The sequence below is a fragment of the Grampus griseus genome (genome assembly GCF_964374135.1).
Source record: "Grampus griseus genome assembly, chromosome: 10".
Lineage (NCBI taxonomy): Eukaryota > Metazoa > Chordata > Mammalia > Artiodactyla > Delphinidae > Grampus > Grampus griseus.
The window spans coordinates 83,368,771-83,389,920 of NC_139004.1; the positions used below are offsets into that span (position 1 = coordinate 83,368,771).

Genomic DNA, 21,150 nt, shown 5'->3' on the forward strand with positions numbered 1-21,150 from the left:
CCTCCTGCAAAGTGTTCACAATTTGCTGTCCTTCCTTCCAAAAGCCAGTAGACACAATCAGCTTTTCCTGGCTCTGCCTTGCAAGTTGGGGCTGCCCGAAGGAAAGCTGAAATAAAATCAAAGGGAAGAATGCAAATCCATTCAGACCCTTCTGACCATAAACTGGTGTGAAATCCTTGCTCTGTGAAATGCCTACCTTCACCCCAATGAAATGAAAAAGAAGGAATCATGTGAATGTCAAGAGTTGCTCCCTGCAGACGCTCTGCTGCTAAGATACACCATCACTCGCTAATAGATGTCTGCAAAGCCAGGGACTAATTCACAAGTGCCCCCATGCCCGATGGGGAAAATTCACAAGCTCTGTCAGGCAACGGTTACCCACAGCTGCTGAGCTTTTGACCCAAGAGGCGAGCAGCCCGATAGGAGTTGAAAAAGAGAGCGGTGGAAGGAGAGGGACAATGAAATCATACAGGTGGAACCAACCGGCTTCCCACGAGCGCCAGGCATCCCGCTAGGGCCCTCAGGCGCCGCGGTCCCCGGCTCACCTGGTACACGTCCCGCAGTCCGCACCACGTCCGCAGCACCTGGTGGCAAGCCCGCAGCCTCTCTGTGTACCATCTCCGCAGCGTGGACACGGTCAAGTTCCACACGAAGCGGCTGCCGCTGAAGAGCAGGTCCTCCACTCCGCACATGAACACCGAGGCCATGCCTCCTCAGTCCCTCTGAACCCAGGCAGGGGGTGGGGTGCCGGCGGCTCCCGCAGCTGCAGCGCTGCGAGCCCGATCGCAGCGGCCCCACCGCCTGGGCTCCCGACGCCGGCTTCTGTGGACCGCCGGGAGTCAAGCCTTCCCCCAAACTGGTCTTTCACGGTGCGTGCTGGCCTGGCTCCGGCGGCATGCCCCGAGATTGGGCGCCCGCCAACCAACGGCTGCGGCGGGCACACAGAAGCCCAGTGTCCACCCCGCCCTCTCGCTGGCGGCGCCGAGCGAGCTGCGCTAAGCTCCGCCAGGCGAGCCCTCGGCGCTCCCGGGTCGCTGGAAGCCCGGGCCGGCGAGGACTCCCCCTGGCGCTCCCCGAGTGCGCTGGGCAGCGGGGGGAGTGGAGCAACTCTTTGCAGGCAGACGAGAGCACTGCATTTCAGCGCACTGGGCTTGCACGTCCTGCACACACCACACACGCGCGCGCGCACACACACCAGCCCCAATCTCCGAATCCGCTTTGGGAAGCACCTTACTTTACACTACAGGGTCTTTGCTTGGCCTCTGTTCACATGATAAATATCTCTGGGCAGCCACAGATACAGGAGGAAAAAAAAAAATCCTCCGAAGCAGCCCTTTGGACCCCACTCGGGGGAACAGCCCTGAGTGTTTCCTTGTGCTTCACCAAGAGGTGAAGATAACAGTCTCTGAGCAACAGCGTGTGCGTGACTGCAGAACCTGCCTTCGCTCCTAACTTGAGGGTCTCAGAGAAAATGACAACCTGCCTACTGTTGCCAGCCGGAAAGCAGGATCGCACACCCCGCACACTGTGCTAATTCCAACGCAGCAGTCAGTTCATGAGAAACACAAAGAGCGTTCTTGGTCTCTGGCAAATAGCTTCCAGTTAGTATCTGCTGGGAAACAGAAGCTCACAAGAGATTCCTTGGTTTGGTTCTGGAAAATTCAGCTTCTGGACATGTGTAGCAGCAGCTACTAGCACAAACCTGCACAGATAGTTTATTCTCGACTCAAAACCAAAGGAAGGTGTTCCACCACTCACAGTCACCAAATAATTAATGTTTTGTTTTTTTAAAGTTCTCCCCCAGGAACTGATATTGCCAAAGGCATGTGCAAAAAAGAGCCCAAGGAGTCCCACATGCCACCAGGCTCTATTTTCCTTTGGAATATGTGTAGATTTCAGTCCCAAATAATTGTAAAACATTGCTCACAGCAAAAGTACTGCAGCAAATTTCAGGATGTTGTTTTTTCCTGAATCCATCTGTAGGACAATCATCTGTATTTTACTGGCAGTTTCACACCTAGGCTGTTATCTGTGCTATTAAGTGGCAGAAAGGTAAAAGTGCCAAAGCTTTTCTCCCGAACTAGCTCAGAAGGCTTCAGAAGAGATTATCGACAAGTAAATCAGCTTTATTTCAGGTTTCAAATGTGCCTTTGGAATCTTAATTCAGGTGAAAGTCACCCAGTGAAAAGAGAACACAAAAATCTGTCCTCAAAGCGCCTAGTGTTTTCAAAGTGACCATAATTGGGAAACTCTTAAAAGATGTTTCTTTTCTTACTTTTTACTTCTTTTATTACTAATGAAATTGCCTAAGAGTTTTTTTGTTGAATTAGTTAATAGGACAAAAGACCCGATCCAAGATTTGCAAACCTTTCTTCACAGTAAATCTGCTCCATGTGTTCCTTAGTATTAGCACTCTGATATTTTCCAAGATAATGGTCACAGTGTTTACACAGAATCAGAAAATACTAGGTCCCACTGAATCAAAAGACAATGAACCAAGTACACTTTGAAAATGAAATGTCATCCTTCTAATGGAAAACTACCGAACTTCAAAACTGGCTTACGAGTACGCGTGGATGATGGTGGTACATTTACTATTCTTTTTAATGATGCAGTGAGACCGTGTTCTCGGAAATCGGCAGCCAAGGGAATACCGAATAAAACCTACAACAGGTCATTTATCTCCGTCTCATGACACTATTCTCTCACAAGAGATGCTCTAGAAACACCATGGCTATTATCTGTGCATAGGCCTAATGTCAGTGGTCAATTCCAGCTTCAGTGGTTTGCATTCAAGGTTTTCAAAGTCAGTGCTTACACTATTTTCTAGAAAAATTGGATGTGGCAGAACAGGGGTCCTCAAAGCGTAGTCCCTGAACTGGCAGCATCAACATCACCTGGGAACTTGTTAGAGATACAAGTTCTTGGGCCCCCCTCCAGAATCAGGGTGCAGTCAGGGATATGAGGTTTCACTTGGCCTCTGGGGGATTCTGACTCTAAAGATGGAGAAGCGCTACTGCAGGGCACGGGCATTAGGTGCTAAGTGTCCTAAAAGACTTAACTCCCTGCTCCTTAAAATAAATAAATAAGTAAATAAATTTACTTATTTATTTTTTTTAAAAGACCTGTGGCACTTTGTACAAGCTCCTTAAAGCCACAAAGCCTCAGTGTACTCATCTATAAAACAGGGATAATACCAGAATCTACTACATAGCAACTGGGGAAAGGTTAAGTAAAATATGCTGTATGAAGTGTTTAGTATATGGCTGGCAAAAAGTGAGCGCCCAAAGAAAACAATGATCACCACCACCAAAATCAGGAATTGTTTCATTTTTTTGGTACCTAGATAAAACAGTATTCATAAAATGTGTTTTAAAAAAAATTTCAACAATTATCTACATCTGTTTTCCTATCCCTTTCTGTGTGTTGGAGGTTAAAGTTGACTTGTTTTTGAAGGAGCAGTTCTTTCACTTTCTTCAAGTTCCCCCCAAAATTCTTTGGAGCTAGCTCTTCTCCATCACACAGCCAGCCTTTCTTGAGGACCCAGAGAAGCAGGAGATGCTCCAAGCTAGATGCAAGATAAGAAAAGACATTTTCTTCCCACCAATATAAACATGGACGCTTCTTCTTATCCAAACAGCTTTCTTCTCCTGCAGCAGGAGAAGTTCAAAGCTCTAGGCAGAGATAGCTTTTAGAGGGAAGGAAAAGTAAGTTCTTCACACCAGGGGCCGACAGTGCGTGGCAACTGAACCCAGGCGTGGAGCAGTGGAGAAAAGAGCCACCCAATTGCGGCATCTTTCTGAAAATGGACAAGCCACGTGGCACAAACCAGATCCCACACACACACCCTTGAAGCTGGTCTAAAATTTCCTGTGGAAAGGGAGATAAATCAAGCTGTCTTCAAAATAATCTTGCTTTTTCTTTTTCTTTTTTTTTTTTTTTAATTTAAGTAGAGGATTTTTTTTTTCCTCTACAGCATCAGAGTTCCCTGCAATACACTGTAATTTCCTGCAGCTCTCTCTGGAGGCTTAAAAAGATGCTTCAGGTGACAGCATGGCTCATACTCCTGGGAGTTCTGCTGCAGACGTAAAAGAGAAATTGTCATTATCCCCGAGGCTCCCGTAGGTTCTCCTCTGAGCAATCCGCAGGAAGAAGAGCACAGTGCTAAGAAGACAGCACAAAATGCTAACCCCTGTCTCTAGAAAGAGATAAGCAGTTCTATCGCAGCGGCTTCCAGGGGTCCCCTCTGCCCATCAAAAAGACAGAGTCCATCGAATGCCTGTGGATATTTTTAAAACTCTCCTCTCTCCATAGCTGAAGAGCCAGTGTGGCTAAATTCTGACAGGCCACGTCTGACACAGGGCTTGAGGGGGACGAAAACAAGGTCTGGTTCGGTGTCTCTCAATCAGGGGCAATTTTGCAACCCTGTCTACAAAGGCATTTTTGGTTGTCACACCTCGGGGATGCTAGTGGCGTCTAGTGGGTAGAGGGATGCTGGTAAACATCCTACAGTGCCCAGGGCAGCCTCCACGACAAAGAACTCTCCTGCCCCAAATGTCAGTGGTGTGGAGACTGAGGAACCTTGGTCTAGTTCAACCCCACAGCCTGCTCTTCCTCTCAGAGGACTGGTGGGGAAACATTCTTCCCTCCTGATGTTTTCTCCCAAAAGGCAGACTGGAGATGCAACAATCACTCTATAATGGTATTCACACACTCACCAAGAGCTGTAATGGACTCAAAGCCCATCGAGAAGGAACTGGAATGACATTTCCTATCATTTACACCTACCTTTTTTTTTTTGGATATTTATCATAAAAATAAGAAATAGTCATTTTCACCATAAGCTATGTATCTTTTGGCACTTTAATTTTTGGCCTTATCATTTCCTTTAAATCACAGGCTGCTTAGTAGGGTTGAAGGCTTTCTTTGGCACAAAACAATTGAGGAAAACAATTCCCCCTATATCAACCCCAAGGTGGAATGCTGATGCCTCCAGTGGGCCTTGAGTTGCTACAGAAGTCTCTCATCGTCTCAAAAGGGGCAAAGGTGCCCCCTTTGGTCCACTTTTCACTGCTAGACTGTCAACTTTTTTCTTTAATATACAATACTCTTTATTGTAAATTCCATATAGCCAATTAATCAGTAAGTCAAAGAAGGCTTTCACTGATTTTTTAAAATATTTATTTATTTTGCTGTGTTGGGTCTTAGTGGCGGCACGCGGGGTATTTTGTTTTGGCACGCAGGCTCAGTAGTTGCGGCACGCAGGCTTTGTTGCCCCGTGTCACGTGGGATCTTAGTTCCCCGACCAGAGGTCGAACCTGCATCCCCTGCATTGGAAGGCGGATTCTTAACGACTGGACCACCAAGGAAGTCCCCAGACTGTCAGTTTTCTGAGGAGTGCCTACAGGTGAGTGGAGGCGGATGGTCCCTCCTTGTGCAGGAGTGTACCCCACGCACTGGAAAATGTTTAGTGACCTTGGGCTCTGCTCACTACACGCCAGTAGTGTCCCCAGTCATTATGACATCAACAACAAAAAGCACCTCCACACACTTCCAATTACTCCAGGTGGGGTGGTAGCCAAGTCCACTCAGAAACCACTGGCAGAAGTAGGGAAAACGCCTTATTCATATTTGTTCCCCCAGTGGCTGGCACATAACAGGCCATCAATCAATAGTTCTTGACCTGACAAATGAATGACTCTTTGTCTCAAGCGTGAATATAGAAAGAAGTTCATCCATTCCCAAAACACACTCTTGTTCATTAAAAAATTACGTATTGAGTTTGCAGTACGTGTCAGGCAGGGAACTGAGTACTTAGAACACACCAGGCAAAACAGAGAGGATTTCTGTCTAAGTGGGTCTTAGAGAAGGGAGAGAAAGGCAGACATCTGAACAAGTAATATAGAAGAAGCAGGCAGAGCCTCACAGGGTTATAAAAGAGACATGTGATGGAAGCTGGGGGCGGGGGAGGACCAGGGAAGGCCTCGCAGAGGACGTGACACCGTGACACCGCAGCTGAGACCTGAAGGCTGAGGAGGGCGGAGCCAGGTGACAGGAGAGGGGGGGACACAAATAGTGGTCCAAGGCGGCATGAGCTGTAAGAATGAGGGCTCCATGGCTCTATAGCAAGAGGGATCTCAGACTTGTGGGACTTGAGGGGAAGGGTGAGAGAGAGCGCTTGAGAAGCAGAAGAGCACGGAAGCCCAGCTGCAAGGCAGCTGCAAAATTCCAAGGGTGACAAGGAAGGGCTTACCTAGGAATGGCTACATAATAAAGTCAACAGGTCCCCCAGAACAGGGCTGCAATATGCACATGGGGTGAGAGTTTGGTGGGCAAAGGTGCCCTTTTCAACGCAAGCACCTCTTGTGGCCTCTGGGAGGACTGCCCAGCTGTGCAGAGGCAGTCTACCCCAACAGGGGGTCTGCATGCCCCTCCCCGCTTCTACATCTTGCCCCAAGGAGAAGGCAGGAGGGCCAGTGGGACACAAGTTCTGCTTCAATCTCACTTGAGCCAAAGGCAAAGTGTTCTTGTTCCTCCCTCCTCTCCTGCTTTTTTCTCTCTTCCCTTCCTCGGGCTGAGCGAGCCAGGAGCATCCTTCGGTCTTGGCCTCCAGCGGCAGGAGGTGGACGGGAGCATGCAGAAGTCATGGAATCCTGAAGGGTAGGGTACCTGTCATTATCACCATCACCCAAGGCTGACCAGTAGGTTGGCTAAGTTCTGCAGCTGCCTTTGGGACTTTGAATGGCTTTTTGGCATCATAAAGGGCTAAAACCACTACAAACTAAACAATATCCAGCACCAAGGCATCTATCCATCTTCTTTTCCTCGGCAAACTCATTCCACTCATAGAAGGAAAACAACAAAACAAAACTTTCTCATCTTTCCTCAAAAACCTCACCTGTTCTTTTATTAAATCAAATTCTCCTTGCTCAAAGGAAAGAGGAGGATGCTATCTCCACTGCATGAAAAAGTACAAAACAGGGAGCAACATATCAGATCCTGCATTGTATCCATTTTTACTAGTCAATCCACTAAGAGATACTGGAGATTTTTGCCAGATCAGATTTTAGAATTCATCAGTGTAGATGAGAAAGCACTTGAAGGACCATGAAGGTTCCAAGGAAGCCCACGTAGATCAGAGGGAAAGGGCTGACCTTCCTCTCCTTCTTTTTTGTTTTGTTTATAACTTTTCTATTTATTATATATTTAAAGCATTTTCAAATACTTTGTTTTTCTTTTTTTTGCATTTTATTTTTATTAAAAAAATTTTTTAATTTTAAAAAAAGTTTTATTGGAGTATAGTTGCTTTACAATGTCGTGTTCGTTTCTGCTGTACGGCATAGTGAATCAGTTATACGTATACACATATCCACTTTTTTTTAGATTCTTTTCCATATAGGTCATTACAAAGTATTAAGTAGCATTCCCTGTGCTATACAGTAGGTTCTTATTAGTTATCTATTTTATATATAGTAGTGTGTATATGGGCTGACCTTCTTCAAAGAAGAAATAGTATCAATCTTGTGACTTATCTCCACCCCCATAATTTATCACCTTTTATTTATACTTAATTTACATGCACACCAACAATGACAAAAATAAAATAGTAATAAATTGGTCTATATAGCACCCTTTTCTAAATAAATAAAGGCAGCCCCACACATATTATCAGTTGATTTGCACAATATTCTCCCAAGGTCAAATGGAGAAAGGTATTGCTGGCCCCATTTCATGGATAAAGAAACTGAGACACAGAAAATCTGGGTGATTTGCTGAAGATCTGTGGAAAAAAGCATTTAAAAGCATCTTAAATGGCACAGCTGCTAATTTTTCAGTCTTTCTACTTTAATTGAGAAATAAAAGGACTTTTTGGTATTTATAAGTTTTCATTTGTTTTGGCCTCACACTAAAATTTATAGGGTACAGAGGGCTCTAGGACTTACTTATTATCCAGGAACTTAATGTGACAAAATGTCCACCCTTTGGGTTTACCCAATTTAAATAAGAATAAAACAATGAGAAGGAAAACAAAATCTATAAAGAAAAGTAACTGAATTTTTTATGGGAGATAAGAAAGCAGTGACTTAAAACCTAATGACCGGAACTTCCCTGGTGGCGCAATGGTTAAGAATTCACCTGCTAATGCAAGGGACACAGGTTCAAGCCCTGGTCTGGGAAGATCCCATATGCCACAGAGCAACTAAGCCCGTGTGCCACAACTACTGAGCCTGCACTCTAGAGCCCGCGAGCCACAACTACTGAAGCCCGCGTGCCTAGAGCCCGTGCTCCGCAACAAGAGAAGCCACCGCAATGAGAAGCCCGCGCACCGCAACGAAGAGTAGCCCCCGCTCACCACAGCTAGAGAAAGCCTGCGTACATCAACGAAGACCCAATGCAGCCAAAAATAAATAAATAAATTTATTAAAGAAAAAAACAACAATGACCTTCACTCCTATACAATAAATGGTAGAAGGAAAAAAAGGATAAATGAAAAATCTTGACTTTCCAAAGATTAACAGATAATTGTAGTAAAATGAAAAACAGAAATCAGCCAAGATCAATGGCCTTCAAAGTAGTAAAAACTCTCAAAGCCAGGAATACTCTGGCTAGCAAACAAACATGGGCAACAGGTTATAAATATAGATCATTTCTCCATTATTACTAAAAACTACAGAATAATTTGGTAGGATTATTGTTAGGAACTTCAACTATTTGGCCCGTTAGCAGTAAGAGCAAAATAAAAGCAAAGTTTAGCATCCAAAAAAAAAAAAAAGATATAAGAGTATTTCTTGTGTCTTGCCATCCTAAAGTTAATTTGAAGTGGGTAGTAGCAACATACTGTTTTCAACTATAAAATGAATTGTCTACAAGAAGCTAAAGAGGCCAAAAGCAGTAAGCTACACACCTGAAGGATTGTGAATATTGTATAAAGTTGAGAAAGCACTTGTGTATTTTTTAGACCAAGAGTTCAGGGAGCTCCAGGCAGTATTCGACAGGAATGAAGAGAAGAACTACACGATCTGGTCTTGAGTCAATAACAGAGGAAGAAAATCGGTTTTATTTCTGAAGGACCTAGCACCAAAGAAATTTAAGGTAGACCTCCTTACCCTAAAAAGATCCATTATTATTTCAGTCTGGTAGACTTAACAGATAATCTTGGTTTATTCTTTATATGTTTATGTATTTTGGCAAATAGTGTTGGTCGTCTATCCATTAGCCATTTACCCCCTTTTCAGAGACTCTGATTTTGTGGGTGGCCATTTTCTACGCCCCTGGGATGAAATATGATTGGTCTAAGGGAAGGCATGACACCCCATTCAAGCAATAAGCTATAAAGTGAAGATTTCTAAAGTGTTCTGGAAAAGATTTTCCTCTTCAAAGAGCTGGAACAACACAAGAATTTTTTGAGCACATTCCCTGATTCCTGTTTGGGACACTGTCATATGAAGACACAATGCTTTGAGCTACAGCAGCCATCTTGTGACCAAGAGGACAGGTGTTAACAGCAAATATAGTAGAAAAGAGGGTGGTAAAAGCCCAGGTCCTTGATGACATTGTTTAGATATCAAACCAACTCAGCAGCAGTCTATTTTCAGATGACTTGTAATGAGATGTAAACAACAAATGACCTTACATAGTTTAAGCTACTTTCAGTTGGGTGTTTTGTTACTTTTCAATAGATCACATTTTAAAACTTACTACAAAGCTACAGTAATCAAGACAGTGTGGTACTGGCATAAGGGTAGACAAACAGATCAATGAAATAGAATCAAGAATCCAGAAACAAACCCTCACATTTATGGTCAACTGATTTTTGACAAAAGTTGCAATATCATTCAATGGGAAAGCACAGTCTTTTCAACAAGTGGTGCTGGGACAACTGGAGAGCCACATGCAAAAGAATGTATCTGAACCCCTACCTCACACCCTGTACAAAAATTAACACAGACCGAAGAACTAAAAGTAAGAGCTAAATCTATAAAATTCTTCGAAGAAAACATAACTGTATACCTTTGTGATACTGAATTTGGCTGTGGTTTCTTAGCTATGCCAGGAAGAGCATAAGTAACATAAAAATAAACTGGATTTCATCAAAATTTAAAACTTTTGTGTTTCAAAGAATTCTATGAAAAAAAAATGAAAAGACAAGCCACTGACTGGGAGAAAATACTTGTAGATCTTATATCTGAAAAGGAACTTATATCCTGAATATAGAAGGAACTACAACTCAATCACAAAAAGACAAATAGCCCAATTTAAAAATGGGCAAAAGATTTGAATATACATTCCTTTAAAACAGATCTACGAATGCCTAGTAAGCACATGAAAAGGCACTCAACATCATTAATCATTAGGGAACTGCAAATCAAAACCACAATAATATACCCACTTCATATCTACTAGAATGGCTATGATCAAAACACGGACAGTAAAAAGTGTTGGTGAGGCTATGGAAAAACTGGGACCCTCATATACTACTGGTGGTAATGTAAAATTGTGCAGCTGCTGTGGAAACGACTGCCGATTTCTCAAAAGGTTGAACAGAATTTCCATGTGTCCCAGCAATTCCATTCCTAGGTATACACCTGAAAGAGGTGAAAACAGGTGTTTAAAAAAAGCCTTAAACACAAATGTTCATAGCACTGCTATTCAGAATAACCGAAAGGTGTAAACAAGCCACATGTCTATCAGCAGATGAACAGATTAAAAAAACCCCAGTATATCCATATAATGTAATAACTATTTAGCAATAAAAAGGAATGAAGCATATACGCAAGGGAATTGAAAATATTTGCTCACATAAAAACTTGGACATAAACGTTCATAGCAACATTATTCCTAAGAGCCAAAAAGTGGAAACAACTCAAATGTCACTTGATTAGTGGATACATAACACGTGGTATAGCTATATAACGGAATATTATCAGCCATAAAAAGGAATTAAGTATTGACACATGCTACACCATGGATGAGTCTTGAAAACATGAGAATTAAAAAAAGTTAGACAAAGAGGGCATATACCCATAAAGACAGAAGGTAGATTAGTGGTTGCCAAGGGACTGAGGGGATAGAATGAGAGGGACTGCCAGTGGGTATGGAGTTTCTTTGGGGGATAATGAAAATGATCTAGAATTGAATAGTGGTGATAGTTGCACAACCTTGTGAATATACTAAAAACCACTGAACTGTACCTTTAAAAGGGTAGATTTTGTGGTGTGCGAATAAATAAAAATCAATCAAGAATAAATAATCAAGCAATCAGTAAAAAGTAAATAACTAAAAAAAAAGATACATGCTACGACATGGATGAATCTCAAAATCACTATGCTAAGTGCAAGAAGCCAGTCATAAAAGACCACACATTTTATGATTCCATTTATATAAAATCTCCAGATTAGGCAAATCTATAGAGATAGAAAGTAGATTAGTGGTTGCCTAGGGCTAAGGGAGTTTGGAGGGAGGGGTGGAGGAAATGAGTCGACTGCTAATGAACACGGGGTTTTTTTTTTTTTTTTTTAAGACAATGAAAATATTCTAAAGTTCGAGTACAGTGATGGTTGCCTAACTTCATAAATACACTAAAAGCCATTGAACTGTACACTTTAAACAGGTGAGTTTTATGGTATGTGAATTATGTCTCAAAAAGAAGTAAAAAAAAACCTTAAGCCTTTATCGATGTTTGCTAAATATCCTACTATGAGCATGCGACACTTACATCTTCAGAAAAAGGGGTGAACAATTTTCTTGACTGGAAAAAAACACCTATTATACAAAACAAAGTAAAAATGAGGGCAGGAGAAAAGTACTGCATATGAACTCCATTTTGAAACTGACTGTATGCATATAGAAAAAAACTAGAGAAAAATAGATCAAATTATTGATAGTAGTGATTTCTGAGTTGGCATCACTGGATGATTTTAATTTATTTTGGGCGAGGCTTTCTTTTCCTGGTTTTCTATATCAGCACATACTACTTTTCAATTTCTAATTTTGAATTGCACATGTAATCATATAAAAGCTATTCAGTGAATGAAACATAAGCCTCTCTCTCATCCTTGTTCACCAGCTCCTCATTTCCAGAGCTGCCATGTAAGACTGCTCAAGTTGTTTACTGCACAAGGACATCTGGCTGAGGCAGTGAGTGGAGGTTATAATCTAGCCTGGGCTCCGCTGGATAAGCCATAACTCATGGCTCTGAGGAAAGAGTCCTTTTCATCTTAACCACATGAAAAATGCTATGTAGATGGCAGCCCTGCCCTTCTCCTTCCCCCAAGGGCTACCACCATGCCTAGTTCCTCGTATACCCCTCCAGACATAGTCTATGCTATTTAAACATAGACTGTAGTATGTAGGTAAAAATTATTCCAAAAGAATTTTAAAATAGCAGGAAAAGGCAATATAATATAATCAGAATTCAAGTACTTCTAGAGAAGTCTTTCAAGGTAGCATGGTAAAATTGGATGTAAGGGAAGAAAAGCATATTTTGAACAAACAAGTCTTAAAGAAAGAATTCTAAGTGCGACAATCGTTGGGTTGTTTTCCATCTTAACAGTCCACAATTCACACACATTGTTTAAGCAGCACATGAGACTGGTCGTACCCATTGCCAAGCGGGTTGATATTTGGTACTTCACTCACCACACTCGCCACGGCTTAGAAGGGCATGGTGGTGTGCCTGTGGTCCAGCTTCTACCGGGGAAAGCTTTAGGATCTGAGTCTGCTGAGAAACCTGAGAGTGAGTGTCCCCACGTGAAAGCTGGTACTTCCATTTCATTCACTCTCCTGTCCTTCAAAACAGAGAGCATTGCTCGAACAGAAATCCTAAGGCACTCTATTAATTTGTACTCTAACATCTGTATATTCATTCAATTTGGGCTGAAATTTCTACTTGAGGGAAGTGATGGTTACATTAGTAAATAATTCAAATGACCAGATCTGATTACAAGACTTTCCCTGTCACTCTCAATAACCTTTTCAGCTATTGTCTTCTGTTTCAGGTTTCGCCTCATTACAGAAGGCCATTCTGGTCTTCTTTGGGGTTCCAACTCTTTTGCCTCGGGCTTTTCATGTTTGCTGTTCCTTCATTCCTGAACATTCTTTTCCACCCCAGGATTTCATCCAATAAACCCCTCATTTATCTTTCAAGACTTAGCTTGAATGTTGGTCTCCTGAAGCAGGTGCAGGTTCCATCACAGGAGCTTAATCCTTCCCTCTCATAATATCCATCATGTTTACAATCACCTGCTTATGCCTGATTTCACCACCAGACCACACCCTCCACGAGTTCAGGAACTATGCCCGTCTAGACAGAAATGTAACAGCTATCCATGGTCCTACAAAAGGAGAGCCTTTCCTCATTTAAAAAAAAAACTGGGGGACTTCCCTGGTGGCGCAGTGGTTAAAACTCTGCGCTCCCAATGCAGGGGCCCCAGGTTCGAGCCCTGGTCAGGGAACTAGATCTCACACGCATGCCACAACTAAGGAGCCCACCTGCCTCAACTAAGACCTGGTGCAACCAAATAAATAAATAAAATAAGTAAAATGAAAACAAAAATTAAAGCACTGTGATTAAAAAAAAAATTGGATGTAATTTAAAAGAGAGCTTAGGACTGACTGTTTGAGAGCCAAGAATAATAAGGCTTGGAACCTACTCCCTAGGTCTAGAAGCATTTTCCAAGGAAGAAACATGGGGCTGATACTGGATTAGGGCAAATCACTGGATAAGAACCAACAATGGGGTAAAATAGTTGAGATCCAGGAAGGTGTTCAGATGGCTTAAGTGTGAGATAGTTCTAACAGAGTTGGGGACACTATTTGCTAAGAAAGAAAGTGATGTGTGAGACCTCTGGTGCTGAACCATCTTAATTTTAATTTGACCTGATTCAAATGAGTCTTGACAGTAGCAGCAGGGATTATCTGAGACATATTTGTCCTCCTAAGTGGCTTAGTTCTCTAAACCTTTTCAAGAGTGCTTTGGGACATTAGGAAACTAGTTCACCTTCTCTAACTTGAAGTTATGCTAGGAGCAGGATGAGAAGACTTGAACTCATTAGCCTCGTGGATTTGTCCTCTGTGTCTATTTCTAAAACAGAATAACTGATTAGCTACAAGAGTGCAGAGAATGTCAACAGTTACTGGCATTCTTTACTCTGTTTTGAATGCCATTTTCTGTACGCACTACTATACAGTTTTAGGGAGGGTAAAGAATTAAAGTAAATAATTTAAGCTATGCAACATAGAAATATATAAAATGCAAACATTATATTTACATGATAAAGTACAACTACCATAAACATCAGATTATGATCAAGCTGGAGGAGATGTTTCAAAAGCCCACAATCATTGAAACACAGTTGTGTGGAAAGAAATGCATCCAGATTAACTAAACTTCTTTCCAAAACAATGAAAGCTTGGGGAAACTGACCCTCTTCTACTATTCCATCCAAGTAAACTACACGGCAAAGGGGAGGGAAGATAGACCATCAGGGGCCAGGGGTAGGTTCCCAAAGAAATTTTACCAATCAGAAGTTGAATATACCTTTTGTATCTAAAAGATTCATGTACATTTTGTACTCTTCATTATGTATTTTATTATTATTAATTATTATATATATATTATATATATATTTAGACTTTCTTTCTAGAAACAAAGTAAGTAAAACTGATTCTCCAGGAAGATGCACATATTTATTTTTGGTTTCCCATAATCTCTTAGGACACCCCCCAGTACCCTGATAAAGAGAATGCATTACTCCAGTGTAAGAGGTAGACATTAGGGGAAACAATCATTATAATCTCTACAGACTTCAGAAAAGCTTTTACCTTAACAAAAAAAACGTTTCACCAGTAAGTGATTAAATACGGTAGTCTATGTAGAGACACTTGTTCTGGAATCTCAGAGACTCCTATCACAGGACATGCCGCATTATAGTAAATTTCTAATTTCTCATGTCTATCCAACTGTTATGGTAATGGGTCTGTTACCCAAGATCCGTTCTACCCAAAATGATTAGCCTAAACCAGTTATGGTAATCCCACTCTCCTCGCTGTGTGATTATGAGCCAGTCTTGGCTATTAAGACCCAAGGAAAAGTCTACTGAGGGGGGCTTCTGAAAACCTTGCATGGGAACTGGTAGAGCCCTCTTGCTGCCATCTTGAAAATGAAGCCAATACAGAGATTTAACTTAAGCAAGACAATTACCAAGAAGAAACACTGGAGCTTTCAAGTATTGTGTGTGTGCTGCAGGATGTCTCAGGATGCCTGCTTATATGTTTTCTTTTTAATTAAGCCAACTAATATGTGTGCTTCTCTGTTACTTTAGGAGATGTTTGACAATACACTCTACGCTGGACTGGAAGCTTTGTCAAGGGCAAGATGTATGATTTACGTATCTTTGTATCCCAGAGGCTAACGTAATATCCCATGTATAGTAGAGGCTTAATTAATATATGTAGGACTAAATTGAACCAATTTTCAAACTTACAACATACAAAGTGAATTTGTCAGTCAACCCTAGGTCTCCTGGACATCTAATACCCAAATGAGCAACCCAGATGATAGATACTATGACATGAAGCTAGCTGACGGTTGTTGGTATCAGGAGATAGTACAATTGACCTCAATATATTATTTATATCATACATGACAAACAGCAATCAAAAGGGATAAGGAACCAATGAGATATAAGTATGGAAATGGCTGGTTGAAGAACAGCTGAAGAAGATCCAAAGTGATTATTTTATTTCACAAATCCTGGAATGTCTGGATTATAGGACATTCAAGTACAGAATGCAGGAGAGGAACAGCGCTGTGTATCTGTGGAACATTCCAGAGGACATGCCAGTAGCAGCTAGATGTGTAGATAATTCAGATGATACTGTGTATACAACTGAAAGGCTAGGTAAGATCCCCACCGCTTCATTTGTATGAACTGCTCAGATCACAGAGGTGCTCTGAGGTCTAGCATGAATTCAGGGGCCTCAAATGGGCTTCCTTCTTGGAAAAGGAAGATTTACTCCTTCATGATATTCTTAAGAAAAGAAGCTGTGTTGACATTGCCACAGTGGATTTCACAACCACCAAACCACCCTAATGTCTTCAACAACACAGAAAGGACTGTCACCATCCCCACTTAAAAACTGGCTTAACTGAGCAATTAATTACATTAACCAAGGGATGAATTCATGTAATGCAACAGGGGATGCCATGTAAGGCAGCATTCTACCAGAGGTCCTTTTCTAGCAAAGTAAAAGCGTTCAGTGACAAGGATTTCAACAAGAAACAAGAGAACCCTTTCTCATTAGATAAGTGGAGAAGTAGATCTCATTCCTGCCATTACTGCTACCCCCTGAGACTATGAAATACTGGGCACTAAACAAAGACAGTCACAGGACCCTTCACAGAGAAAAGGAACGGGCTCAACAAGTTTTGAAGTGTAGAAACCTTAAATATGCATCTAATGTGATCAGCTGGAAAATAAAGGCGGCTTAAGGACACGGTCAGACCTTACAAGTTCAAATGTACTCATTTTCCCTCTCTATTAGACGTGTGTGCAGGCACACACACACACACACATCTGTACACACATACACACACATACTGGTCTCCCTTTGCACATTTTATTCTACCTAGAATCAGTGACAAGTCTATTCCTAAGGGTATCTTCTTCTGGATTCTCCTTTTTTAAAAAAAAAATGTCAAATAGGAAATACAGGGCAAATGTATTTCTTCCCCTGAGATTTCTGCCCAATAACAGAACTCTGAAAAATTAAAATTAAAAAATGCATAGCCTTTCTCATCTAGAAGATCTTTTTATAGTATTATTTTCTCGCATACTAAAGATGAAAAGAATGTGATTCTCCATTTAAATCTGTTTATTAGAGTTAGAAGTATCAGATAATCATTCCTACTACTGTATGCTGACTTCTTGTTATGAAGCACGCATTAAGCATTTGATCTCCACCACAACCTATGGAACAGGTATTATTGCTACCTCTATTCTACAGATGGCAAATCTGAGGCTTAGAGAGGTTAGAGAGCGACAGCTTAGATTCAGAGACTGGGAAAAGCCACCCAAAGGCCAACAGTCAAGGCAGAGCAATGAATTTAGTGCTTTGTACTGAGTAAATTTGTGCACAAAGTAGGTCAAGAAAGACAAAAAGCCAAGTTCACGTGAGCAATTGGAATGAGGACATCAACAAAGGAGGACGAGGCACAGGGAAAGGTGAGTCCACGGTTCAGAACCCAAAACTCCACAGGAAAGGAAGAAGGTGCAAGAGGTCTTGTTATACCCATACATGTCCCAAGAGGGCAGGGACCACAACTATCTGCCTAAGCATCGTATCCTCAGGGCCTATCACAGTGCTGGCACAGTAACAGGCAACTACAGAAAGCTTGCTGAAGCAGGCAGGAATGAAAGGGGTTAGAAATGTGGTCTAGCAGCCTAGGAGAGAAATGTGGGGTGCCAGCTTTATTTGTTAAAGCTGTTTGCTTGCAAACGACAGAAACATAATTCTAACTAAAGTAAGCAAAACAGGACATTTACGGGCTTCTGTGGTGAAACTGGGGAACAGGCAGGGTCGAACAGGCCTCGTGGATGCCAAGAACTTTCTCTTTCTTTCTCCTTGCCCTTGTCACTGCTTCCTTTGCATGGTTCATTCGTTCTTTTGGGTGTGCTACCTCAGCAGGGTATAAAACTACAACCAAAGGCAGCTCCAGGTGCATATCCTTATAGCCTACTAATCAGAAAGGAAAGAGAGCTCTCCCTTGCCAGTTCTAGCAGGTTAAGTCATGGCAAAGGATGTTGACTATCATAAGGATGGTGGTCAGGGTGCAGGTATGGGGTGTATGTGCAGTGATTGGCTCAGCCAGAAGCAGGAGCCATCCCAGGGTCCAGGAGGGCAGGGTATCATGATCGGCAGCCCCCTACTGAAAAACTTGGTTGGGAGTGTGGAAAGAACGTTTCCCCCAGTGAAGGGAGTTCTTGTACCAGAGGAAGGGGATAAAGGGATGCTAGGCAGCAGAAACAACATACTTTCTTTACCAATTCTCTTGCCCATGAGGCAAACCAACCCCCAAGCTCAGGTAGAACCATGGCTAAGCCATGGCATCCTTGCTCTGGAACACACCATGACATCTAGCTTACTCCAATATCTTATTTCCCAGTCCTGCTCTCATTTGTGCCAGAAATTAAATAATCCATGGCAATCAGCTTTCTGGTCTGCAGAAAGGGCCTTCTAGTTCCATGACAGCCCATCCAACTGAAATTTAAATTGAACTTTGTTCCTCTCAGTGAAAGAGTACCCCTGATATGCACAATAGGAATAGTAACAGCCTTTACATTCATGTGATTTTAAATAATACTATCTTATGTTTTCAATGTTTGGTTATATGACACCTTGGGTATAATACTTACTAAATTCTTTATCTGTTCCAGGAAGGGATGCATTGCTTTTTTCACTCAAAGAATATCAATAACTCCACATTATTAATTTTACTGCGATCCCATAAACCTAAAAGCTTAAAACATTATTAAGAAGGCCCTCATCATTGCCATCTGGGAGGACACATCTCATACTGCTTCCATAAATCCAACACAAAAAGACACAAGGTGCCAAATGCTAAAACCTTTTGCCAAGGTTGGCTTAATGTTTTGAAACGGCCAAAGGGCACGCTCATACTCTCACCGGCTCAACTTTGAAAGCTCCAACTTTGATGAACAACGGATCTTGGAAAAACTTGGCTGGACTCCAGTTGACACTCTAACGTGGTGCATGCAACTTTGCTGTCAAGATGCCAACTGTGCAAGGCTCAAATCAAGTTTCCCAGGGCGTCTGGATCCTTCCAGTGAATAGTTATCATTCCTACAGGCTCAGATGCTCCCTAGCCAGTAAGAAGAAGCATGTCTCTCCAGCCAACTGCCCCCTTAAACCACATTTCCTTTGTAAAATAGTCCCTTTCCTTCCAGTCCTCTTCTCCAACTTCTGAAGGAAAAAACCTGGGAGAAACTGCTAAGTGATCCACTTCCTCATTTGCAACTTACCTATCACCTCCTCAGGAGCTGGTCCAGTCAGTTTTATGGCAGCAAATGTGGTCTTTTGGGCAGGTCCCCACAGCTGTCAATGGATACGTATCTTTAGCCAATTCTTACCTATTACGGTTAATGTCAGGTTGTTGAACAAGTATCCGCTCCAGCATTTGAAAAGAGGGTCTTTTAAGAGCTTCCTGAAACGTGGCTTGGTTTAAGAAACATGTAGTGGTACAGATGCCCCCACTTCAGCCCCTGGCAACACTGTGTATGTGCTTCTACCTAATATGAATTCAACAACAGGAGCTCGGCTAAAAGAGAATGGATTAGCCGAGACAGAGAAAGAGCATAAACAGTGTCAGATTCCACCTATGAAGCCACTCAATGAGGGTGACATTGACATGCGACTCGAGAATATTCTCAGTGGGCCTCAGTTCCTAGGTGCCTCTCACGGTGCGATCACTGCACAGTATAACAGATCTCTTATTTAAAAGGAGACGGAGGGGCTTCCCTGGTGGCGCAGTGGTTGAGAGTCCGCCTGCCGATGCAGGGGACACGGGTTCTTGCCCCGGTCCGGGAAGCTAGATCCCACATGCCGCGGAGCGGCTGGGCCCGTGAGCCATGGCTGCTGAGCCTACGCGTCCGGAGCCTGTGCTCCGCAACGGGAGAGGCCACAGCAGTGAGAGGCCCGCGTACCGCAAAAATAATAATAATAATAAAATAAAATAAAAGGAAACGGAGGCATTTTTCATATAACACGGTCCCCTATTGCAAGCCAACGACTTCATCTATCTGGTGCTTAATCAAAGAAACAGAAAACAGTGGATTAAGTTCCAACTCTGGACTTAATGAGAGACAGTATGTCTGTCTCTGACACGGCAACCCAAAGGATGTTCAAGGATTATTCATTAAACGTGATTTTTGTCTTAGGTGATTCTCTGATCCGATAGTGGCCGCTGGACCAGAGATGGAAAATAGTTTCTACTTCAATGTCAAATTTGATTGATTACAAGTGGCTGCCCAGGCATTGCTTTGAAGAAACTGAGGCTCCATAGGAAAGAGTGCAATAACTGATTAGCAATGTCTGCCAGGGGCCCAGAAATTGGAAGGGGATGCAGAAGTGTCAGCACAAGCTTTCCTTGGGACTGGGCTGACAGTGAGATTGTGTTTTCCTTTCCAGACATTAGGCATTTGATTTTTTTTTTTCTTGTTAGAGTCCAGGCTTTGAGAGGTTTCTGTTCCTGGCTGTGTGAAGGAGAAAGGAATTAGGGGTTTGTGGAGGAGTATACATGGAGGTTTCTGACCTAGATCAGAGATAGATAGCAAATATTTTAGCTTTGGCTGGACATACAGTCTCAGTTGTGACCGCTCAACTCTGCCACTGTAATGGGAAGGCAGCCAGAGACAATCCATACACGAACAGTGTGGCTGTGTGCCAATAAAACTTTATTCACAAAAACAAGCCATGGCCGGCTGACCCCGGATGAAGATAATGAGAGATACGGGTAGGACATAATGCACAGATGAAATGGGAAGGTGGTATCAGGAGGAAATGCATGTCTGGAAAGGAAATAAGGGGCAAACCTGAAAAAAATCTCCCTGGAAATGATGGAGGATCCTGCATTTCTGGGACATGAAACATTCCTTTCAATTAATAATCAGCAATGCTAACATGGACTCCATCACGTGCAAGCAAGATATTGCTACCCCTACCAGTGTGGGTCAAGAACCACGTGACCCTAAAGGCACTATCTTTTTTTTGGTTTTGGGGTGGTTTTTTTTGCAGTACGTGGGCCTCTCACTGTTGTGGCCTCTCCCGTTGCAGAGCACAGCCTCCGGGCGTGCAGGCTCAGCGGCCATGGCTCGCGGGCCCAGCCGTTCTGCAGCACGTGGGATCCTCCCAGGCTGGGGCACGAACCCGTGTCCCCTGCATCAGCAGGCGGACTCTCAACCACTGCGCCACCAGGGAAGCCCTAAAGGCACTATCTTGCTAGTCTGGAGTTTCTACCTAGTGAGCACACACTCTTTCCAGAATTTACTCATTGAAAAGTCAACCTGTCTCCATGGAACACTTAATACAACCACCTACCAGCTTTGGGGGAGCATCTTAGCTAATAGCACA

At 42.7% G+C, this 21,150-nt stretch overlaps 1 protein-coding gene and 1 pseudogene across 2 annotated transcripts in view; one reads left to right on the top strand and one right to left on the bottom strand.

The window, feature by feature from the left end:
- FRMD4B (FERM domain containing 4B) overlaps nt 1-21,150 on the bottom strand; it is a 234,114-nt gene that overhangs the window by 183,269 nt on the left and 29,695 nt on the right. The gene's annotated exons all lie outside the window — the stretch shown is intronic.
- Nucleotides 896-21,150, top strand: part of LOC309828289 (cytochrome c-like) — a 73,278-nt pseudogene continuing 53,023 nt past the window's right edge. Inside the window, exon 1 of the transcript in view lies at nt 896-1,153. The product of the transcript in view is annotated as a cytochrome c-like (transcript). The remainder of the gene's footprint in view (nt 1,154-21,150) is intronic.